Raw genomic sequence first — 19,176 nt, 5'->3', positions numbered from 1 at the left:
ACCATTTAAAACGATACACACATTAAAAAATATTTACATAAAAAACAAATTAGTATAACAAACATTAAATTTTGGCCTTTTTAATTTCTAGATAAATTAAAAAAACAATTAAAAATCAAAATTCATACTAAATTTTAAATTTCTACGTTTATTCTTAGAATATTTTATGTAACAAATAAATATCACATAATTCTAATTTTACACTGTTTATGAAATAATAAAGAATTTGTAAATATTAAGGGCAAATAATAACATGCTTAACAGTAAACATTGACATTTTTATTTTTAAAACTACAACTGGTTAAAGGAAAAATAAAAATTTACATCACGTACTCTAATTTTAAATTATTTATATGTGCAACTCCTTCTTAAATATTATCGCAATAAAATTGCTCAATTTCATTAAATTGAATACATATGTAAATCTATAAATATGATTTATAAATAAAAGGGAAGACAAAATATCTACCATTTTTAGTTCGCAAGATAATTCCCTAAACAATTATCATGCAATGTGGATTTTGTAAAAAAAAAAAAAAAGAAAAAAAACCTTTTATATTTCATTTCTCATTACTCTATATTTATGTCTATATTAAATTTGCTAATAATGAAAATGAATGCTCAAAAGTCATAAAAAATTTATACATATTTATGTATATATTAAATTTGGTAATAATAAAAAAAAAAACATAAGTCATAAAACACATCCTCATTTGGCTATAAATGTTTAATGGAAGGCAACATTTGTGAGCCGAAATTCAAGCGAATATCTTTTTACCCCCATCGCCAAAAGAATTATATATATGTATCAATAATCTTTCTTATCATTGTATCAACATCAAAGTAAGTGTACTAAGGTTTTAAATTAATAATTTATTTATTTATTTTTAAGTTCCATTGGTTATGAAATAATTTTCACATTTTTAACCTTCACATATATGTTGTTTTATTCTCATTTAAGGGCTATCGAGATTTGTGAAATTGTGCTATTCATAGGTAAATATACTTACATTTTTATGATTCAATACTCTATTTCTTACATTATTTAAAAGAAAACCTAAATTAATAACGATAAGGTTAATATTACATAAATAAAATTCTACAATTTGTTTTCTATTAATCACTTAATGGATTTTCTAGGGATAATTCATTGGAGAAAGAAGACTATTTGAAGAAGAGAAATACTAGAATTGCTTAAACAAATATTCCCTCCATTCCACTCAATACTATGTTATAAACTAACTACAAAATTGACTACATGAATTTGAATGACTAATTATTTTTTGGTTCATAAATAAAATTTAGTATTTCAGAAATTTTCAAATGTATGTTTTATTTGGGTATGTGTTTCTTTTTTATTCATTATTTTTTCTTTGAAAAATAGCTCTCATAGAATGAAATTGGAGTTGCGAGGATCTCAATCTTATTAACAAGTTGGACAAAAAAATTCTATTGACATAGATAATGGTTAAATGTAAATTATTATCTAATATTTATGCGTACATGTCATATTATCTAATGCATATGTCTTATAACACATAAGAAATTACAATGAGATTTGTAATAGGCTATTATTTAACTCATTTTATCATTTATGCAAAAATATAAAATTTAGAATTTTTGACAAATTGGTATAGATGATATACTAGCATTTATTAAAGTTCCTAACTATGCTACTATATGATTTATGACAATAAAATATTGAGAAGATAAAAAACCTTATAATTCTATATGTTTTAAGCTCTTTATATTGTGAGATTTATTAATCTAGAAAAAAGAAGGAAAAAAAAGAGAAATAATTCAACATTATACATTAATTTGCCCTTTCGTCTTTACTTACTAACTTTATTTGCCGGAAGACAAAGCGACGTTCAAACTTTTACATAGAAAATTTAGTACAAAATCTATACAATTTAATCAAAAAGCAACCTTAAGCATTTAATTTTTTTTTTACATCGTGTCATGAATTACTGGACTCATTGAAAGGTAACTTTTTTAAAACCACATATTCTTAGTATATTAATCAAAATAACAACTAAAATACAATATATAGTTTTGAAAATAAATCAAAATTGTCAAAGAAATAAGACATTTACCAATTAACTTTTATGTATTTCAAGACTATATTTTTTTAATGGATCAACTAATTGCTCGGACAAATATAAACAATACGATAAAAATAACAAAATCAAAACGGATAAACCCGTGAATCTCATGGGTCACAAACCTAGTTATATATTAAATAAGTTGTCAAAATTTTAAATAAAATTTTGAAAAATACAATTTATACATCATGCTCATTTTAACTTAATTTCGTTAATTATAAGGCAAATTTGTTTTATAACTAAAGTATGAAAAAAAATTGACATTACTAACATTATACTACCTTCAACAATCCTAACATTATACTACCTTTATAAAATTATACTACCTTCAACAATACTACTTCAATATTAATAAAACTAAGTTACTACCTTCAATAATACTAATATTATCAAGATAACCTTCAATTACATTCCCTAATCAAATGACATTACTAATATAACAAAAACCCCAATTTCTAACCCTAACTCAAATTAATTAACAAAAATGCTAATTAAATTACAACTACATACCTTAATAAGCATCACTAATGTATAAATTACAACTAAATACTAAATAAGCATCACAACTTAAACAAAATATGAAGGATTGAAGTAATTAAATCAATTTGAGTCGAAAACAAACCTTTATAAAAAAGAAGAACAGTGAAGGAAGGTGGTCGGTAGTGATGTGGTATGCGGATGTGTTGCCGTCCGGTGGTAGGGGTAGATGATGGTGGCGTCGGGTGGTGGTTTTTTTTTTTTTTTTTTTTTTTAAGATTGTAGGATGAATAAGTAAGAATGACGGGTGAAGAAAGAGGCGATAAAAACAAAGCAGGGATTTGGCGACCGTTTTCAGTCGCCAAATTGGCGACTGTTTTCATTCGCCAAATTGGATAATATTTCGTCGCCCGTGGATTTCCTGCAGATTTTCGGATAAAAAGCTACAGTCGCAAAATTGGCGACTCTTGTCCGTCGCCCGCTTTTTTTTTTCTGTCGCCAAATTGGCGACTGTTTTGACAGTCGCCTACTATAGACGCCTTTACCTTGTTTTCTTGTAGTGCTCGATCGAGTAAGTGGGTTACTCGATCGAGTAGCGTCTTTTCAGCGAGGGTTTATAATCGTGTTTTGTGAAAACCGCAAATCATTTCCGCCTCCTTCCTTCAGATCTTAATGTCGCCTCCCTCATTTCCCTTCACCATATACGTTCCATGGGAGCCTTTGGGGATGCTAGTGCCTTGAGGATGCATTGCTTGAGTCGGGTAGCGGTCTTAACGCCGATCTAGGATGCGTAGGTATGTTATCGTCATCATCTTTGTCTTTGTTGTTCCTTGTAGGGTTGTATTAGTAGTAATAGGCTTGTATACTGTTTGTAGGGATTTCTTGCTTGGTTGATGTCGTATGGTTGATCGAGAAATCACTGCTTTTGGTTAAAGGTAGGTTCGCCTACTCGGTTTTTGTTGGTGGTCTAGTGTGTCGGTTGTTGTATTGTTGTTGTGACCGTGTGGCTGAGTATACGTGGTAATCGGTTGGTGTATGATGTTTTGTTGCTTGTTGTTGTATTGCAACTGTTTGTGATTGATTGTCTTTGGTTCTCGAGGTGCGTCCTCGGCTGAGTGGAGTCACTTGCGGGAGTGGCTTCACGCCCTAGTTTCGCCCTCCGTGGAACCCGCCACGGGAGGGGATGTGCACATTAATGGGACAGGGTTTATCGCTCGATATGATGAGCGGGGATTTGGTGGGTACGGCTGCGGCCCCCCACTGGCAGGGCTGGTCCAGTGGACAGTCGGTAACGGAGATTAGTTGGAGTGGTTGTGACTGTGTGTGTGTTTTTGGTTGCGTTTGTAATATGTTGGTACCGTTTGTTGTGTCATGCCTCAGTTACTGGCCTTGTGTGGTGTGTCTTGTTTGTTTTGTTGTGTCTGCCGTGATCCCTTATGGTGAGCAGTCCGTCTTAGCAGGTGTTGTCTTTGATGGTAGCTGGAGTCCTGGCAGGGATGAGTATTCATGAGTAATGTCAGAAGTAGTTATATAGCTTTGACGAGTTGTATCTTTTATTTTAGTAGTTTGGTTGTGTCACTTGTAAAATTAACTTTAAATGTTCTTTTATCGACTTTTGATGATTACTTACCTCGGGCAACCAAGATGGTGATGCCCTTATATGATAGGGAAGGTCTTGTTAAGGCTCCTTGGTATATGGGGGTGTCACAAAGTGGTATTAGAGCGACGATTTTGGAACCTGTAACAAATGAGCCTAATGAACGTAGTGAGTCTAATAAAATGAACCTGGTGTATGTATATTGAGAGCCCCAGCCGATGCTAGATTTTGGGTCAGTAGGCGCCCTCATTTCAAAATATTGGCCTCATTGTGCTTAAGCCAGTCACTGGGTATGGGGATGCTGAGTCGGCAATTAGGTGCCTAATGTGTATGGTGATTATGTTAGAATTGATTGTGGTCGAGTCTCTGTTGAAGTTAGCATGTACGTAATAGTTATGTTAGAATCATATATGATGAAGTTTTGGATAGAGTTAATATGTGTGTGTGATGATAACGAGGAACGTGAGAGGTTTTATAAGATAGAAGTATGTGAAAAGAGTAGAAACGTGTGATGCGATATGAAATGTGGTAATGGCTGTGTTTGTTTCAAGTTGTTAGTAAAGGTAGTTTCTATAAGGATTTATATGTCTTATAATGTACTAATGATGATAGTTAAAGAGTTGTAGAATTGTAGAATTGTAATGAGAATTATCAAAATAGTAATGGATGAATGTGATATATGAATGGCTGAAAGCTTTCGCGTGTGACGTGATTAATTTGAGTAGATTAATTTGTTTATGCTGAAGCATAATTATGTTGCTAGTACACTTGGATGATACCTGGAAATTTAATGTTAAAGGAGTAATTAGAGTAATGTGCTTATAAGTTTATTAGCGGAGTTGTAGATAAAGGTTTAGTTATGAAATAATGCGTTAAATGTATACATGAATGATTTAATAGCATGGTAAATTATGTTGCGTGAAGTTCGCTGTAGAATAATATGGTATGTATCTTAGTGGGTAAAACCGTTGTGATACATTTGAGTAGTAATAGTGTGATGAGAATGATTACGGTAACCGGTGACGACTTCCGAACATGGTTTGGGGTCGACATGTGATGTTGTTTTGCAGGAATCTTCAGTTAATTTCGTAATTCCGACCGTATACCCAACCTTACTTGACCGAGTATGAGTGCCTACTAGACCTAGTAGACCTTACTCGATCTAGTTAGGAAGCTATGACGTCGAAGATGTAGGAATTTCCTACGGAACTCGACCAAATAGCGCCTACTCGATCGAGTAGAGGGCACTCGATCGAGTACCCGACCTACTTGATCGAGTAAGCTACAGTACCGGCAATTCCACGGGTTCGTAAACCCTTTTCCTTACTCATTCTTCTTATTCTTCCTCACAATCTCGCAAACCCTAATCCCTAAATCTCTCTTAAAATCCTGAATTCTTGTGCTTGTGGTAATCTAATTGGTGATTTTCCTTGCTTCTATTTGTTCGTTTACTTCCTATTTGATTAAGGTATGAATTTCTTCCTATTTTAATGCCTTTCATCAATTAGAATGATAGAAAAAACCTGAAAAACCGATTTATATGTGGGGAAATTTGCTTGTAATTGTGATAATGTGATTTAGATGCTTCCCTTTGATGATTATTGTTGTTAATTGTGTAAAAACCGAATCAAATTTAGCATAAAGTGGCCGAATTTTCTAGGGTTTGATAAATTGAATCGATTTTTGGTTGTCTTTTCACATGTAAAAGGATGAAATTTGAGTAATGTATGTTATATATCTATTGGGAAGTTGGTTTTTGTGATTTTCACCTCAAAAATTGTCTTAAAACGCCTTAAAAGTGCCCCAAACTGAAATTTGTCTCATATGATTAAAGATTTGAGTTGTACATGAATGTATTTTGAAGATTTAAATCCTAAAAGTTGTAGTGGTTGAGTTAATTCATGTTAATTATGTCAAAATTTTCACAGCTGTAAAGACCGTCTGAGCTATAAGAATTTGAAATTTTACTTGTAATTTGGGAATTGTTGGTGATAGTGTGTACTTAGATGATTCTTTCATGATTAAATATGTGTACATTGTATGTTTTGGTGCATATGTGTTGTTGTATTTAAATGGTATGTTGAAACAGATGCCGAGACTAAACCTAGGGACCAGACAAAGTAAGAGGGGTAGGGCTGCCCAGCCCGAAGTTGGGGAGGGGAGTGGACCGGTGAACCAGTTGTACCAGAGTACCCGTCTGTGGTCTTTATAGACTACGCACAACGGGATAGGTTTGTAGCCTTACAGTCCCGTAAGATGAGACCGAATCGTTGTGTGGACACGACTCTTTTAAAGGACCTGGGTGTTGAGACGGATGTCCGTCATATCTTTGAGACTTTGGGATTAGGCTATACCGTTTACGGAAACATTCATATGCTTTTCTGACCCTTGAGTTCATGAGCTCATTTAAATACGAGCCGGCTGAGCAGACTGTGCAGTTCCGTCTTATGAACACCAGTTTTATTTTGACCATGGACCTTTTTGCCTCTCACCTTGGCTAGGCTAAGCCTCCCAAGGGATCCCTTCATGACATACCGTCTGAGTGTGGAGTTTGCCGCCTTATGCCCTGTATCACCGAGAAATCAGCTCTCACCGCTAGCAACATGTTGATAAATGATGTGCAACATGTCACCTTGAGGATCTTTCTCCGTGTCGTGTCATGTCTCCTTTACGAGAGGTCTGATATGAGTAAGTTAAACTCCCACGAGTTGTTGCTTCTGATGGCTTACCTTAACCCTGAGCGGACTGAAAAAGTGACCTTCAATAATCCCGCTATTGTATGTGCCAGTCTTGCTTTGATGGCCTCCTCTAGCACTAGGTTTCTGAGATGTGGTGCTATCGCCACCCGTTTAGCTGAAAAGCTAACTTCTTTTGAGGCTTCCTCGGAGTACACCCCTCTAGCCACCCCGGTCCCTACCATGGACAGAGATTACTTCCTCGACCTGAAGTGGTTGAGAACTTTGGAGGATGGTAGTTTAGCATGGAGAGTGTGGGGAATGAGTTGGATGAAGATACCAGCTCCTGAGCACCTCCCACTGACAGAGCCTTTACGTGCGGCAGTGGTAGCTGCCGATTCTGATGAGGAGGAGACTGAGGCGCGTCCTGCGAGGCAGACATACTTCATCGACCCAGAGATCCTCCGAGTCATGCTTGAGACGAGGAAGGGGGAGAAGGTGAGAGCTGAGGAGGATCGCCCTAGGATAGCGAGAGGGCCACACCGAGTGCGGGAGAGGATGGCTGAGACACAGCCACAGCCGGCAGCATCACCACAGCACCCATTTCCTTGTTACCCTTACCTTGATACCCCGGAGACACGTGAGAGCTACCTGGCAGAGAGTGGGTCCTCTACCCTGACGCTCCGGAACATGCATGAGATGGCATATACTCAGGGCATTGGGACTTCGGAACCGCATCCAGTTTGGTGGAGGGGAGTTGGGGATTACAACGGGGTTTTCCACTCTTACGGGGTGGATGCGTCCACATGGGGAGCACCTCAGTCATACCCCTACGGCGGCTTGACCCCTTGGTACGTGAGACCAGATGCTGGAGTCGGTGGTGATGTGGGTTTGGGTGCATCAGGAGCAGGCACCTCGGGTGGTGGTGGAGATGAGGATTATGTCATGGATGAGCAGCAGCAGGAGGAGTGATACTCCGTTTCTTTTATCGTGTTTGTAGTTATGTTGGATGTTAGTTTGTTTTGATTGGTACTTTCTCTTTTCGTACTTATCGTATTTGGTTTGTATTGGTGGCCATAAGGCTGTATTTGCGCTTTCTGGACTTGTTTTGCAGGATTTGTAGTTGGGTTACCATCCCGACTAGTGATTATGCGAGCATATATGTTGTGATAGGGGAGTTTTGAGTAGTTTTGACCTGTGGCCACTCGACCGAGTGCCCCTCACTCGATCGAGTAGCTGCAGGTGTGACAGTTAGAGGGTATTCTGATCTCGGGCTACTCGATCAAGTAGCTAAGATACTTGATTGAGTAAGGCCAGCTCGATCGAGTGCCTAACCCACTCGATCGAGTAGCACTGTTAGAGGCACTATTCGAAAATTTAAATTGTTTGAATGCTTTTATTTTTTGCATATTTCGATATCTATCATGGTTATTGGAGGAGAGTAGCATGTTTGGGTCGACTTAATATCTATGCGTGGGTCCGTGCTTGACTTATATATGACATTTGGTGGGAATAGATGTGACACAAAGGTTTCTTTTACTGCATTCATTTTACATCCTCAACGTTTACAAGCAAGCTTAACTTATTTATTATCGAAAAGACTCTTTACTTATTTCCTGAAATTTCCATACTTACATTATACACAAATTGTTACATGCATGTCTTTCATGATTGATGATAACCATTCTCATAAGTGGTCGGTGTATATAAGTTAATGTAACAACCCCATACTTCAAGTGCCTTACCAGGACCACTTAAGGCATGGAAGTGCTACCATCTCGGTTACCCGAGGCAATGATAATCATAAGACAATAAAGAAACGTACTTTAAAAGTAAATATAGTTTAAGCGATTACATGTCTCAAACCAAAACTGTTAAATGAAATACAATCAAACCAATACTGTCTGCTAATAAAACTGAACAACTAAAGGATATCGTCTGACACAGCGGAAGACTCTTCTAACTGCAAGTGATGACTCATCCCAGCTAGCCCAAAAGCATCGTATCAAACCTGCTCAACAACTGCTCACCATCCCCGAATGGATCACCACAGTTTTTAAAACAATTAAACGGGGTTAGTACTAATTACACGATATAAACCAACATGAAGCAAATACCAAGCAGCTCAATCAACACATCAATCCCCAGTCTCCATCATCAATCTCCACACAACTGACTACACACTAAAGTGTGTAGCCCTGCCAGGGTACCCATCGCAACAAATACTCCACACTGCCACTAGGGGACCGCAGCCGTTCCCACCTAAGCCCCGCTCATCTCATCCGAGCGATAAACCCATGTTCCTTAATGTGCACATCCCTCTTGTGGCGGATTCCACAGAAGGCGAATCAAGGGCGTGAAGCCACTCCCGCAAGTGACTGCACTCAGCCAGGGACGCACCTTGAAGATCACAGACAGTTAAACAGTAATCACAACACGACCTCAACAACCGTCTGAAACATTCAACAATACAATATCTCAACCGTCTGAAACAATCAACAATTACTATCTACAGCACAATCACCACACACATCATGTAACTAAGACTGAGTAGGGAAACCCTACCTGGAAAGCAACACGAAATCAGACGATCACACAGCTGACTCAGAATCTCTCCTCAACAAAGCCTCCTCCTATACATACATACATATAATTATTACCTTAACCATATGAACATAAAAACCCCCAAATCCCCAAATTAGGGTTTCAACCAACTTTAACAAAACATTATAAAAATTATATAAAAAGCTTACCCTCGACATAAGGATCACAACGGCATAAAGAACAAGATGATCCGACACTCCTAGCCTTGAGGATTTGTTAACAACGCGGAGAAGGAGAACTACGTAACTCTTTTTCTCTCTTGAAAGGTTTTAGAAAAGTGAAAACTGATTAAGAAAGGTACCCGAATCCTTTTATACTAATCACGCATTATTAACAAAACCCGGCTAAAATAACCAGTAAGACCAACTTACTCGATCGAGTAAGTCTCGTACTCGATCGAGTGCTACTTACTCGATCGAGTGTCAAGGCTACTCGATCGAGTACCCTACAGGCAGACTACTGTTTCGTTACTCAAACATACTTACTCGACAGAGTAAGCCCCACTCGATAGAGTACCCAAAGACTCATAAAACCATAGTATTACAGTCTTCCCTCCTTAAAAAGAACTTCGTCCCCGAAGTTCAACCCATACATAAAAACAAACCTACCAACTTGATTAAGACACAACAACGCAACTAAGAACTCAAAACAAAACCTCACCCTATAACACATGAACTCTTAACACCAACTCCACCAACTATACTTACCTCCACAACATGTCCCACGATATCGTATCAACTACATTATATCTCTCTCGACACTAACTCCATACACTACCAACAGAAACGCTGCTAGCTTCGTAACATATCGCCTACTAGAAAATCCAATATCAAGACACTCATATACATCAAACGGAATGTTACATTCTACCACCCTTAAAAGGAACTTCGTCCTCGAAGTTTACTCACACTCATAAACTCATCATCCAACTGTCAACACTATCAAAATATTCTCACACTCCTAGACATCACACTACTACAAGCACGGCCATGATCTTTAATAAAATCAAGCACAAACAATATCCATCCTTTATGCTACACCACACTCTACTTCCAATTATACTACAACATGCACAACCATGAAACTCACTTTTATTGCATCCTACTCCTCTTAAGACATATGTTACGTCCTCGTAACTCACTAATACTAAATCCTTAGCTATATCTTCTCATTATCCTCATCACCACCACATGTCAAAGATAACCGCCTATAATCTAAACACTCATCATTCTTATATCCAACGCTCTCTTACTTAAATAGTTCTCATACTTCAATTCACTCATCACACCACCTAACCTATACTTCAAAATCTTTAGCTTAACCAAAACTCCAATTGTTCCCTATTACTGCCAAAACGACATAATCCTCTATACCTGCACCTATCTCCATACTCATAACTCGCGATCCACAATTATTACATACACTCACACTAGATCCTCAAGTTTTCTTTCATTACCGCAAAACTCATATATAACTTAACATGACACTAATTTCCAACACCCTACACTCACTGTCCCAAAAGCTGATTATGAACCACCTGCAGCGTCCATATCAGTACAACACATGTTCTACAAATCACTTGCCATGACTATGTCTACCGATTCCTCATCTTAAAACAAGATCAAAATGTACTGTAACAACTTCTGACAACTGTGTCACATCAACAGAATATCACTATACCATGACAACAACGAAAACATATACAACTCTCTTTCATATCATACTCTACCCTCATTCCCAAACTGAAACTGGTAAGAAACATCAACAAACAAAACAACAGTCTACATGTTCAACCAAAACTCACAAGGAACAGCAGCAATCAAAACAACAATCTATGTTTAACTGGTATGTATTTTCGGAAACTCGTATCATAATCATATCGCCTACTCCACCCCAACCGGTGACGGCATCGCAACACCGTCACCAACAGCCACACCGCAGTGCGAAAATACCCGCATCACAACACTAAGTACCGTGCCCGGATCACCACTTGAGGCACCACAACCACACCGATAGACATCGCAACATACACAATCCCATAAACACTGACTCAGACATAACTTTTCGAACAAGAAAACTTACTCAAATCCACTTTACTAAATCACAACGCAACATATTATATGAATTAAACAGATAAGAACCTCATGAATATCATCCCCCTTACCATATCACGGAATAAAATATATCATGAATACATACAAGTATAACTAGCCATGCCAAATCACTCAAATTATTACCTTTTTAAACATCATTCCATTAGGTTACTGTATCCAACATATATTACAGAACATTCAGATAACAACTTTATGTCTATCACACCATACCACTTATCGTGAGGTCGGAACCTCACACAAACGTTTATACACATCATAGACCCATAATCACATCCAACTAGTCAATCCTGATTACGTAAGTTACCACTCTATTAAGGTTACCTCTCGCCCGAGCTTAACTCGTATGCCCTTCATAACACATTCTCCCATTCGTATAACCATCACCTCATGCCAAATATAACCATACCATTACGATTCAACTATTAGCACCCGCCTCATATAACCACATCTTATACTCCCTCCCAAACGTACATATCAATCCGGCCTCTACAAAATCAACCTCTTTAGAGTTGTCATCTTTCTTATCTATCATCACTCTTAACCACCAGTGACAACACCTAAACACTATCATTGTTCGGATATCAAACCTCTTACACTCATCTCTAAACATCACGGTTTCCTTTCTATCTTTGGTTAACATCCCAAATCATGACATCAGATCCACCAACAAAAATTACCTCAACTTTCTTCCCAATACTATCCTTAATTGTATCGTCACTCAACTCACCACCAAGATCTCATATCGTGCAAATTATTTACCCAACTTTTTACTTTCTTTAATTCCTCAAAACTCATTATTATCATGTCGTCCTGGAACTCCTATATAACTGTAAACTCAAATCCTCATGATAGTATAATACATCTTGACGGTGCCTTACTTTTATATCACATGACCTCGGTGAACATGTTCCTAGTTTTTACTCCCCTCATTCTTTTCTTTTACACTCGACAAAAGCAATTAATAATTCAATTCTTCATTACTTCTATCTAACTCTCTAGTGCTCTGGTTACCTTCACATTGCTCCAAACTCAAATCCCATTATTTTATGTCGATTTCATCTCACTCTTTCTTACCATGGATCTTCTCTCATTATGCTATAACTCACAATTGTCACTAATCTATCCATAAAATCAACGTTCACTGTTCAAACAATTTCATTTCATGTCGTTAATTACCCAAGGAAATCACACATTAGTTTCACCTCTTGATAATACAAATTCCCAAACTCACTCACTATCTGCAAATTCACGTCGACATGTCTCCACTAAGTTCACTATGTACCACTCTTCCCCATCCCTCTACAACGATCTTTTATTACATACATTCTTAACCAACACAATCTAACCATCTCCCTCCACAATTCTTACACATATCAAGTTGCTACCATTCGCATTCCTCATTTCAGTCTTTTCATTCCCACGTTCCATAAACTCACATCATCCCTTGCCCACATTCACTTACTTTTACGTTACTCAACACACAATCATATCACTCACCTTATCTCACAAAACATGCTTCATGCCTCAATAAGCCATACCAATCTTCCTTTTCTTTTTTCCACCATCTATCACAACACATATAACTCATGTCCTCCCACCGAACTCCTACTCACCACAGGTGCCACTCACTACACCATAAGATTAGGTAACTTACGTATCAAGACCAACACACATGTAAAACAATGCATACAGAAGCAAAATAATACCTTTGAATTAAACATAATATGCGACGAAGTCAAAAAAATAAGCATATGACCCAAAACAGGGGTTACTAGATCGAGTACATGCCACTCGATCTAGTGAATAGCCTACTCGATCGAGTATGTGAAGGTCAGAGACACGTATAACAAATTACCAGGGCTACTCAATCGAGTAAGGGCTACTCGATCGAGTACGAAGAGGTTCACTCGATCGAGTAAGGGCCACTCGATCGAGTACCCTACGCATTTCTCAACACTGTCCAATTTTCGTAAAACGGTCATAACTCACTCGTTTCTTGGTCGTTTTGAGCGTGTGACCTATCGTTAGAATCCTAAAAGAACAATATATCACCTCTAATTGGAATCACATCAAATCATTTATGCATCTTAAGTTATAACAGTTTAAAGAAAACATCTCTATAATCGAAAACACAACTACTTGATTTTACTTCCAAATAACTTAAACGACATCAAGGTAAACAAAAACAACTCAATGCTCATAAAACCAGTATCCCTAACCACATGTTACTATCTTCAAAAGCAAAGCAACAAATAACTCGATGCACATATATCATTCGACTTACCAATCACATATTACCCACATGTTTTTATTATATAACTTTACGTAAACAAAATCACAATTATATGACATCAAGTATCCTATTCACACGTTACTAGCATTACAACATTTTAAAATAACTTCCATCATATAACATGCTTAATCATAAATCATATTATCATGTAACAATTATTCATCTTTTTCCACCAATTATTCATGCTCTTACTCGAACTTTCAGCCATATAAACTCGTACAACACTACCAACAACATATATATATATATATATATATACATAACTCTATGTATAACTCAAACCAAACAAACTTTCTTTCCGAATTTCTATAATGTCATATCGTAAAACAACTATCATGCTTTCAATCAATAACTTACGAAATCACATCATACCAGCATCTTTTCTACACATTCCCCATTGTCCACATACATTAATCCACAGATTCATGCCACACATCACTATATAGGTACACAATTCACAAGATAAACACATAGTGATCCCGACTCATATCCCATGGTGACCGGTTCAAAATTGTAGGGCAAGTTCGCGACTTTAGGACGTCTCCCAAGTCTTTGCATTAGCTCCTACAACTCCTACCCGGGTTCATTTTAGTTAGACTCCCTAGGTTCATTAGATTCATTGGTTACAGGTTTCAGGATCGTCGCTCTGATACCATTTTGTAATACCCCCATACTTCAAGTGCCTTACCAGGACCACTTAAGGCATGGAAGTGCTACCATCTCGGTTACCCGAGGCAATGATAATCATAAGACAATAAAGAAACGTACTTTAAAAGTAAATATAGTTTAAGCGATTACATGTCTCAAACCAAAACTGTTAAATGAAATACAATCAAACCAATACTGTCTGCTAATAAAACTGAACAACTAAAGGACATCGTCTGACACAGCGGAAGACTCTTCTAACTGAAAGTGATGACTCATCCCAGCTAGCCCAAAAGCATCGTATCAACCTGCTCAACAATTGCTCATCATCCCCGAATGGATCACCATAGTTTTTAAAACAATTAAACGGGGTCAGTACTAATTACACGATACAAACCAATATGAAGCAAATACCAAGCAGCTCAATCAACACATCAATCCCCAGTCTCCATTATCAATCTCCACACAACTGACTACACACTAAAGTGTGTAGCCCTGCCAGGGTACCCATCGCAACAGATACTCCACACCGCCAGTGGGGGACCGCAGCCAATCCCACCTAAGCCCCGCTCATCTCATCCAAGCGATAAACCCATGTTCCTTAATGTGCACATCCCTCCTGTGGCGGGTTCCACAGAAGGCGAATCAAGGGCATGAAGCCACTCCCGCAAGTGACTCCACTCAGCCAGGGACGCACCCCCGAAGATCACAGACAGTTAAACAGTAATCACAACACGACCTCAACAACCGTCTAAAACATTCAACAATACAATATCTCAACCGTCTGAAACAATCAACAATTACTATCTACAGCACAATCACCACACACATCATGTAACTAAGACTGAGTAGGGAAACCCTACCTGGAAAGCAACACGAAATCAGACGATCACACAGATGACTCAGAATCTCTCCTCAACAAAGCCTCCTCTTATACATACATACATATAATTACTACCTTAACCATATGAACATAAAAACCCCCAAATCCCTAAATTAGGGTTTCAACCAACTAACAAAACATTCTAAAAATTATATAAAAAGCTTACCCTCGACATAAGGATCACAACGGCATAAAGAACAAGATGATCCGACACTCCTAGCCTTGGGGATTTGTTAACAACGCGGAGAAGGAGAACTACGTAACTCTTTTTCTCTCTTGAAAGGTTTTAGAAAAGTGAAAACTGATTAAGAAAGGTGACGGAATCCTTTTATACTAATCACGCGTTATTAACAAAATCCGGCTAAAATAACCCGTAAGACCAACTTACTCGATCGAGTAAGTCTCGTACTCGATCGAGTAAGTCTCGTACTCGATCGAGTGCCACTTAATCGATCGAGTGTCAAGGCTACTCGATCGAGTACCCTACAGGCAGACTACTGTTTCGTTACTCAAACATACTTACTCGACAGAGTAAGCCCCACTCGATAGAGTACCCAAAGACTCATAAAACCGTAGTATTACAGTTAATGCTAATTGAAATTAGTGAGTAATGTCGATAAGTTGCGATATGTGTCCGGTTAGGTGGCTGGAAGATCGTTTGATGGTGAACTTCGGGGACGAAGTTCCTTTTTAGAGGGGAAGAGTAATGTCGCAAAAGAAAAAAAAAGGCAAAATTATAACAATTGTTGCCATATGTTTGTAATGTTTTATAACGACCTTGTTATATTTCATGTACGAGTTTATAATTATTCCTAATAATTTTGTACAATAGTTTACTATATTTCTAATGCGTTTTATAATATATGCGTTTTATAATATTTAGGGAAGAAAGTTGTTGCGTTAAGTGAAAATTTGTTGAGTTTCTAATGTTTGAGAAAATTAGTTGAGCTTACAATTGGCTACATGTAGCGTGTTCGGTAATTCGAATAGTGGTTTTGAAGGTTTGAACATGTGGTGTGTGTTAGACAGTTGATGATGATGGTGTAGTGGGATGATGTTTTTAGAGAGTTGTGACCCTATGTCAGGTAAACGGTGATGTCGACCTTGGTGTCATGTCTTGTGGTTCGGGAGAGGGTGAGTCGAACTTCGGGGACGAAGTTCTTTTTAAGGGGGGAAGACTGTAATACCCGTCCTTTTAGGGACTCGTTGACCAACCTTGACGGATCTTTGGGGCCGCTGATAACCTTTAGGAATGCGTGCAAGAGGCGCCTTGTGTCTTGTTTAACCTTAGGAGTGTGTGGTACTCGATAGAGTAGAGGCTACTCGATCGAATAGCTTGGGTACTCGATCGATTAGGGGCCACTCGATCGAGTAAGTGGGTTACTCAATCGAGTAGCGTCGTTTCAGCGAGGGTTTATAATCGTGTTTTGTGAAAACCGCAAATCATTTCCGCCTCCTTCCTTCAGATTTTTATGTCGCCTCCCTCCTTTCCCTTCACCAAATACCTTCCATGGGAGCCTTTGGGGATGCTAGTGCCTTGAGGATGCGTTGCTTGAGTCGGGTAGCGGTCTTAACGCCGATCTAGGATGCGTAGGTATGTCATCGTCATCATCTTTGTCTTTGTTTTTCCTTGTAGGGTTGTATTGGTAGTAATAGGCTTGTATACTATTTGTAGGGATTTCTTGCTTGGTTGATGTCGTATGGTAGATCGTGGAATCGCTGCTTTTGGTTAAAGGTAGGTTCGCCTACTCAGTTTCTTTTGGTGGTCTAGTGTGTCGGTTGTTGTATTATTGTTGTGACCGTGTGACTGAGTATACGTGGTAATCGGTTGGTGTATGCTGTTTTGTTGGTTGTTGTTGTATTGCAGCTGTTTGTGATTGATTGTCTTTGGTTCTCGAGGTGCGTCCTCGGCTGAGTGGAGTCACTTGCGGGAGTGACTTCACGCCCTAGTTTTGCCCTCCGTGGAACCCGTCACGGGAGGGGATGTGCTCATTAATGGGACAGGGTTTATCGCTCGGTATGATGAGCGGGGATTTGGTGGGTACGGCTACGGTCCCCCACTGGCAGGGCTGGTCCAGTGGACAGTCGGTGACGGAGATTGGTTGGAGTAGTTGTGACTGTGTGTGTGTGTGTTTGGTTGCGTTTGTAATATGTTGGTACCGTTTGTTGTGTCATGCCTTAGTTACTGACCTTGTGTGGTGGGTCTTGTTTGTTTTGTTGTGTCTGCCGTGATCCCTTATGGTGAGCAGTCCGTCTTAGCAGGTGTTGTCTTGGATGGTAGCTGGAGTCCTGGCAGGGATGAGTTTTCATGAGTAATGTCAGAAGTAGTTATATAGCTTTGACGAGTTGTATCTTTTATTTTAGTAGTTTGGTTGTGTCACTTGTAAAATTAACTTTAAATGTTCTTTTATCGACTTTTGATGATTACTTACCTCGGGCAACCGAGATGGTGATGCCCTTATATGCTAGGGAAGGTCTTGTTAAGGCTCCTTGGTATATGGGGGTGTCAGAAAATCAACCACTTCAAAAATCAAAATCAACACTTCTAAAATCACACAAAATGATTATTTAGGACAACATTTCAAAATCAACTTTTTTTAACCCACGTGACACACATGTGTCCTTTTTTTTTTTCAGTCAGTCCACGAGTCTTGTCATGTATGAGTAAGTGTGAAAAGTAGTCGAATGTGTCTTTATTTGTTGTCGGTTCTTATCCTCAGTCTAAGATGGTCGGAACAAACGAAAGCGCAGCAAGCGTCCATGGTCCACCCGAATATAATGGTAATAGTCAAGTTCTAGCCGCGCTACTCCGTCTTCGGGCTAGTCAAGATGTTGCCTATGCTCGTCTCCAAACAATCGAAAGTCACATAGTGGCCGTAGAAGCTAGGCTTCCTCCTACAGAAGATCCTATTCTCAACATCCCACTGAATGGCGATCCTCCACCTTTCCTAAACGATTCTTCCCCTATCCTCACTGCTGCTGAAAAGCGTTCTCAGTACTTAGAAGAGCAACTGATGTACCTCAAAGGGTATGACATCTACAGGGAAAATAGTCGAAAGTATAAAGCAGTAAATGCCCAACTACCAACCAACTTCAATATGACTGACATTCCGAACACTACAAGAAATCACGACAAGGGCGACTAAGGAAGGCGACTGTTCTCAGTCGCCATTAAAAATTCAAGGGCATCAAGCCAGAGATGTTCTTAAGGATCTTTCCTTCATCTCTCGACACCATTCCCAAACAGTGGTTCTGCTCTCTAGACCACAAGAATATCTCTACTTGGGATGATGTGGCCATCGAGTTCACTAAGCAATACGCTGATAATGCCGAAATTCAAGTCAACCTACGCATTCTAGAGGTTTTTACCCAAAATGAAAAGGAAGGATTCACCGACTTCCTAAGTAGGTGGAGGAAGACGAGTACCCAAATTGTTGAGTGTCCAGACGAGGCCACTCTTGTGGAAAAGTTCGTGGACAATCTAAGGCCTATCTATGCAAATCACTTGAGGTACCAAAATATCAAGTCTTTCAAAGACTTGACAGTACTGGGTACAAGGATATCGAACCTCAGCAAGGACGCCTATTGGGGCTACTCCTTTCTATCTAACGTATGGCATGGAAGCCGTACAACCAGTAGAGCTAGATATCCCGTCTCTACGCATTCTACTTGAAAGCCAGATGTCGGAAGCATAATGGAATACAGACAGATATTAAGAACTCGTTCTCTTGGACGAACGAAGACTACGTGCCTTGCATAATGTTCAAACATATCAAGCACGGA

The sequence above is a fragment of the Silene latifolia genome, chromosome 2 (assembly GCF_048544455.1).
Source record: "Silene latifolia isolate original U9 population chromosome 2, ASM4854445v1, whole genome shotgun sequence".
NCBI classification, from domain to species: Eukaryota; Viridiplantae; Streptophyta; class Magnoliopsida; order Caryophyllales; family Caryophyllaceae; genus Silene; species Silene latifolia.
Note: the sequence above shows the minus strand (reverse complement) of the source record.